The sequence below is a fragment of the Protopterus annectens genome, chromosome 4.part0, assembly GCF_019279795.1.
Source record: "Protopterus annectens isolate FY-2018-M chromosome 4.part0, PAN1.0, whole genome shotgun sequence".
Classification (NCBI taxonomy): Eukaryota; Metazoa; Chordata; order Ceratodontiformes; family Protopteridae; genus Protopterus; species Protopterus annectens.
In genome coordinates, this window is record NC_056733.1 from 1,396,073,578 (window position 1) to 1,396,081,077 (window position 7,500).

At 43.4% G+C, this 7,500-nt stretch overlaps 1 protein-coding gene across 3 annotated transcripts in view; it reads right to left on the reverse strand.

Annotated features, from left to right (window-relative positions):
* TXNDC15 (thioredoxin domain containing 15) overlaps window positions 1-7,500 on the reverse strand; it is a 308,164-nt gene that overhangs the window by 300,138 nt on the left and 526 nt on the right. The window lies entirely within an intron of this gene.

The following is a 7,500-nucleotide window of genomic DNA, read 5'->3' on the forward strand; positions in this document are numbered from 1 at the left end:
TGTCACATAAAAACACTCCCAATGCCAATCAGGTTTTCAGAAGTACACACTCCACACAGTTCAAAACAGACACAAAGACCCACATATGCTGAGGCACTTAAATGAAACCTTTCAAAGCCCAAAGGCTTCCTAGACAAGATACACACATACCCTCAGCACCCCCAAATGCACTCTTTCAAAACAAGAACCATAGCCACCCCAAATGCACTCTTTCAAAACAAGATCCCCAGCCACATCTTATGCAGCCTCTACTTCTAAGCCCATAAGGCAAGCCACTACACAATCCAACATTCTGGACACTGGAGACTCCATTGTGAAACACAATGATGTCCCTTCTCACCAGGCTGAGTAAGGAGAAAGTCATGGTTAGCTGTTCATCAGGGATCGGGATCCACCACATTACACACACACACTCAGCTCATTGGACTGCAAGTACCAGTAAGACTCAGTCCATGTGGGTGCAAACATCCCGAAATGTACATCCCTAGACTACATGAAGAGTGCAATCATGGGGCTCTCAGAATGTGTGTTCCAGACTGGTATGATCCTAGCATTAAGCAGCATTTTTACTTTCTGTAAGGGTGATGCCACAATATGAACAGAAGATGACTGACGTTAATAAATGGCCTAGCTTCCAGTATCATTCTAAGGGGGTACAATATTTGTCAGCATGGAAGGAGATGGTCAATAGACCACACTGCCTTGCCAGGGACAGTCTGCACCTCTCCCATATAGGCTTTCGAATATTAGCTAAAAACAGTGTTGTCTCCCATACTGCGTTTTTTAAGCAATGCCAAACTGAAAGTACTTCCAACATAGCAAACCAAAACCACGAAAATCTAAACAGGTTACTGCTCAAAGCTATGAGTCTAAAGAAAAAACTCTTTGCCCTACAAGTTCTCCTCAACCTACAGAATGCTGATGTGTATGTGGTCATTGAGACACAGTTTAAAGCTGTGAATATGCACACCAGCAGTTCAAGGCTACAATGCCTTTCACAGATTTAGACCAGGTACTACACAGAGAGGGACTACAGATGGAGGTGTATTAATTTACATCAAAAATAAGTATACCTCAAGGCTGGTCAGGACAATGCACTTGAGCTTCTCCATGTTCAAATCACCATATGTAAAATTCCATACCACTTCCTTGCAAGCGATAGGTCCCCTTCTATGAACAAAGAATCCCAAAACATGTATTACACCTACTGAAAACACCAACCAACCTAACACTATATTCATGGGCGACTATTTACACCACTATTAACTGGGAATCATATACAACACCACACGTACAGGCACAGAGATTCTTGCATTTTGTTAACACAAACTCCCTGGACCAGACTGTCAATACACCAACCAGGGGTACAAACATACTGGATCTGATCCTTACTAATATGGGAGAGTTCTACACACCCCTTAGTGTAATGTCTTATCTGGTTAAGATAAGACCACAAAATGGTCTCCTTTGAAGTAAAAATAAAACCTGGAAGCCCAACTAACCGTGGAATATTCAGAACTAGTCTAAGGCAAACTTCTTACTATTAAGTGATAACCTGGCAAAATTTCAAGCCCCCATAAAACCTGAGAACACTGCTAACAAGCAGAACTGTTCACAGAAACCCTAAACAAGCATGTTGACAGCTGCACAGAGGCAGCTGTACCCACCAGGAAGAAGTACAAAACTGACTCAAAAAACAAGTCAACCTGCTGGAATCACATCAATATGCTGTAAAACCGAAGGAAAATTTCATGGCAAAAGTTAGGAGATTCAGCACCCACCAGGATAAAAGCACTCTCAAACTAAAACTCAGAAGATAAATAAAGTATACCAAAGCCAAATCTGAGGTAAATCTGGCCTCTCAGGTCAAGGACAACCACAAGGTATTATTTAGCTATGCCCGCAACCCAAAAGGCCATACACAACTGTTAATGGAGCCAACTATAATGAGCCAAAAGACAGAGCAAACCTACTGGCCAGCAATTCCAGCTCCAACTTTATCCCTCTCCCCTCCCCCAAACTTCCCTCAGGAAATACCATCAAATACAACTCCCCCTACTATCACTAGGAAACAAGTCCTTAATGCTGTTAGGCCAAGAACACTGCATCTTTGAGTCCAAACAATATCCCAGGATGCCTTATAAATAGCATGAAACATGACATATCAGTCTTTCTGGATTTGCTGTTTAAATGTTCATAGTTGTGGACTAGGCTAATGGCCCTGGCGCCTTCACAAGCCTAGTCCATAGGATTACCCTGGCATCGTGCCACCCGACCTTAGTTCCCAGTGCCTCTATTGAGTAGAGCCATTGGAGTGATCCCCAGGGTGAATTTTCTATTTCCCATCCACTCATCAAGATTTCTCTTTAAGAGGGCCAGTGAGGTGCTCTGTTTGACATGTATGGGAAGTCTATTCCATAGCATGGGCAGTCTCTGGGTTATGAACCTCTCCCTCCAGCACATTCTGTTGATTGTGGTAATGAGGTTGAGTGGCGTGGCGGGATTGGGATTTCTTTAGATGTAGCATTTCTAACAGAGCTGCGTCAGACATGGCTTTGTAAGTCAAGAAGAGATCACCTCTAAGTAGGCAATATGAGACAGAGAACAGTTGAAGATTTTTTGAGTCTATCGATATAGGACAAGTGTTTAAGGCCTAGGATCCTCTTTGTGAGGTACTTTTACAGCCTCTCCAGTTGTTGCAGGTGTCTAGTGAGGTACGTACCAAATGGGGCACTGTACTCGATGACTGGTCTAATGAGGGAAGAGTAGAGGGAGACAATGACCTCTTTCCTCCTGGATGCAAAACCCTTAGTAATGACGTGCCACATAGAAGGATTTTCTGACTACAGTGGCAATGTGGTGGTCAAAAGAGAGGCTGCTGTCAACCTGTGACCCCCCAGATCTCTTACAACACCTTCTGTGTTCAGTGGACTACCACCGATGTGGTAATTCATGGGAACTGGGTTTTTCCTAAAGGGGATGATGACACATTTTTTGGCATTGAGCTTAAGGCCATGATTCTGACACCAGTCATTGGTCTCAGTGAGGCCTTTCTGTAGGATGTCAACATCACTTGGGGAGTTGATAATGGCTCCCAACTTGCAATCGTCTGCGAACTTTGTCAGCCAGATTCCCTTTGTTTTGGCCTGGCTTCTGAGAAGTAGATACCAAACAGGAGAGGACAAAAGACTGATCTCTGTGGGACTCCACCCGTGACTGGTCAGCAGTCTGACTTGGAGTCAGCTACTTTCGCACTGTGGGTTCTATCTGTGAGCCAGTTTGTAACCCACCTAGTGATATAGGGATTGATGCCTAGCTTAGTGAGTTTTTCTACGATTCCTGAGTGGGGAATGGCATCAAAGTAGGCTGCATGAACACCTTGCCTTCATCCAAAGCTCTGGTGACTGATTCAAAGAAGTCGACCAAGTTGAGCGGGCATGATCTACCCTTCACAAAACCAAACTGTATGGGATCCAGAGTTTGGAGATTCCCTATATCCTTGTTTATTAGGTCCATGATGATGCGTTCCATAGCTTTGCATACCAGACTTGTCAGGCTCATGAGGCGATAGTTCCCAGGGTCTGTAGTCACTCCTCCTTTGTGGAGAGGGATGACTATAGCAGTGCGCCACTTGGTAGGGACAAAGCCTGAGTTGAGGTTGTGACTGAACAGGGCACACAGGTAAGGTACCAGTTCACTCTGTAGTTCATATAGAACACAGCCAAGGATATTATCAGGTCCAATAGAAACTGTATTCTTGGCCTTGGACACTGCTGTTTTAACCTGTGCAGCAGTAATACTGGGTGCCTAGCAATCTACCGGTATTGTAATTGGTCTCTGGGGGGGTTAAGTTGGCATTGAATCTTTCGACCAGTATATTGGTAATATCTGTTGGCTCAGTATAGGAGGTACCATTGTACAGTAGCTCAGAGCAAATCTGGGTATTGCCGTGGAGATTCTTTACATAACTACAGAAGGCCTTGTGGTTATCTTTACTATCTGCTGCAATTCTGTTTTCACAGCTAGCTTTAGAGGATTTGATGAGGGTTCTCAACTTTTTGTTGAGGCTGATAAGGGAGTTTTTCCAGTCTTGGGACTTCACCTTATTCTGCATCAGTTTTGTCCTTCTGTTGTAGAGTTTGTTTCTAGCAGGGGACCACCAGATTGACTTTTTTTTTTTGGAGGAGAGCGCCTTGGTTCTATTGGGTATGGTGAGAGAGTGCCTTGGTTTATGATTTGGTGGTCATGCAACTATTTTCCATTAGCATGGGTGCCGTGAAGTTACCCACCTCTGTTTTAGGAGCCCAAAGTTATCTTTGGAGAAGTTTTTCATGGTGGTTACCTTTACGGGGGGTGGATTTCCAAGATGATTAGTTTGTGGTCAGATCTAACCAGGGAGGAGTTGACTATTGGTGTAGAGCATCGGTCACTCATGTTAGTAATGATCAGATCAAGAATGTTGCTACCTCTAGTGGGAGTAAGAACAAGCTGGTCCAGGGCACTGGAATTAATGAATTCCAGGAAATGTTGGGCGAGTGTATTGGTACAAAAGTAGTTTTCCCAGTTAATGGAGAGGTAGTTGAAGTCACCCATTAAGAGAGTGTTAGGTTGGACACTAATATTCTCCAGGGTGCTTAGGAATGTGGAGGGTGAGTCTTGGGACATGGTTGGGGTCCTGTAACAGGCTATGACCTGAATCGTCGTCTTACCCAATGTTAGCTGCACCCAAAGTATCTCTGATGCGCTAGCAGTCTAGAGGTGTGTGCATTCTTTATGAATATGGAAACACCACTGCATTTGGAGCTTCGGTCTAAGTTCTGGGGCCAAAAGGTGTGGAATGATTTATAGCCTGATAGTGCAGGGGTGCTTTCTGCTGCTTTCAACTAGGTCTCTGTTACAGCACAAATGTCGATGTTCTCCATTTTAAGGAGTGCTTTGAGTGAGTGCATTTTGAGATTTAGACTTCTAGCGTTTAGCAGCATGACCCTCAGATTGCATTTTTGTAGCTGTTACGGTGGTAGTTTGGTCTTTGGAACACCACCTAAAAAAGGCACTATAGGGGTGGCAAGAGCCTTGGCCAGTATACGGAAGCACAAGGGTGATAGATACAGGCCATCTTTGGCAAAGCATCGAGGTCTGTCAATCATCTCATCCCAGGCAGACAGATATTGGAGTCCCTTAGAATGACACCAGAATCTTGTCCAATTGTTGAAATCAATCATTTCCTGCTTGTACTGTGGTATCATTCTGGGTGATGGTAGGATGCTGCTCAGGGCTAGAGTCATACTCGCCTGGGCTACATAATCCGAGAGCTCTTCCATGTCTCTCTTCATGTAGTCCAGGGAGGTACATCTCAGGTCATTCATGCCCACATGTACAATGACAGAGTCATATTTGTACCTGTTGTTGAGGCACCTGAGTGTGTGCGTTATGTGGCAGATCCTGGCACCTGACAGGCAGCTGACGGTTACTTTCTCCTTATTCATCCTCCAAACAGGCTTGGTGCCTCATGAAAGGAGAACAGTAACAGTCAATCTGCACAAAGGTTGCCATCTACAAACCCTGAAAACTACATGTCCATAAGTCTAACTAGAATCATATGCAAAGACATGCAAAGAATTATCATGGAAATACTCGATAAAGACACAGAAAACCTCCAGACACTGGACCAAATCCAATCAGGTTTAGCCAAGGGCAGGCCATGCCTACTCAACTTGGTGGACTTCTTTCAGAAAGTCATCAAAGCAATGGATGAGGGCAAAATGGTTCACACAGCCTACCTTGACCTGCCCAAGGCATAAGGCACAATACCCCACTCAAGCATCGTTGACAAACGCATGAGGTTAGGTATAAACCCTTATGTCCAGCTGCCTTACAGACAGGACCCAGCAAGTTAAAATTGGAAGTCCACATCTACAAAGAGGCCAACATAAGCAGAGGCCCTCAGGGATCATTCCTGCGACAACTCCTTTTTGATATTTACTTCTCTGAAGTCAATGGCCTCTGGCTGACTACATTTTCAGATTAGAAGCGGTCAAAAAATCCCCCACCAACACAAGTTCATAGGTTCATAGGTAAGTACTAGGCTATCTGCCCATGGGCATTTATAAGCCTAGCCACAGAGTGATGGCTTTCGCCTCCCCATTAGATTAGTAACAAGTGTTCTACAGGAAGGGATAACAGACAAATAACTAGTGTCAGAGCCATGGACTAAAACTAAACGCCAAGAAATGCATAACAGTATCCTTCGCTAAATCATCTACCTCTGTTATCATACTGATAACTCAGCCCTAAGAGTAGACCCAGCAGTCAGGGACTTGGGGACAAACATAGACAGTAATCTAGCCTTTCACAATCACAAGTATGCAGTAGTGAGGAAATCATTCTATGTTGTGCAACTTATAAACATAAGTATGGCATCTAGGTCCAAGGAAGTCATTGTTTCACTTTATTCAGCATTCAACAGACCTATCAATGAGAACAATGCTCCCTGTGGTGTGTACCCAACTAGGCACATCCAACAGTTGCTTTACCACTTCATGTATAAATCTAAAGGAAGACAAAATGACTACTTTTCTCTATGAAAAACTTGTTCAAGTCATCTCCATGGCACAGTGGGATGAAGCCCTGACTGTTACTCACATTTTTTCCAAGTTCAATTAGCAGTCCGGGCACTGCAGAAGACAAAGGAGTAAGAGAGGAATGACAAGGCAATGCCTGCGCAACTCACCAGAATGGAGACATGGGGATATAGTGGAAGCTTCCCTAAGGCTCACACATTCTGGTGGAAATGGGAACACTCAACAAGAGTAGTGGCTGAAATGATAGATGGATATAGGGATGCATCGCTATTTTGATAGGACTGACTCTCAAGGCAACAATGCACATTCTTTTATGTTACATTAACAAGGACAACAGAAACATACTACACTACATTGACAAAAAAACCCTCTCAGAAGCATATGTGATGTTGCTAGTGCTCAATTCTTCTTCTTCACTACACTTCTCCTCTGTCAATTATCCCAAGTGACTGATGTCTTGTGGTCTTGGGGGAAAAGGGTCCAGTAACCCAGAAAATGACAAGGAAAGCTAGACAGCAAACAGTAAAGCTACAGTGAGAAAAGGGTCAAACTATTTACATCTGAAGCAGCATCACTTCCTTGACAGTTTACCAAGTCTCAAAACCTATTCTACTAAGCAACTTCACAAATACTCATCATTTGCACTTACCCTCCCTTATTTTCTCATACTTCATCATATGATCTGAAACCTTAATTCCTGTGACTAGATCGAAGCCTGTTCCCCTACTGCACTCCTTCATATCAACCTGCGTTAGCTTTGCTTTAGGTGTACTTTATAGCCGTTTATAACTTTAATTACGTAATTGCCGGATTGTGTGTGTGCATATCATATATATATATATATATATATATATATATATATATTTTTTTTTTTTTTTTTTTTTTTTTCTGCTGCAGCAAATATAACATTACGGTCCAA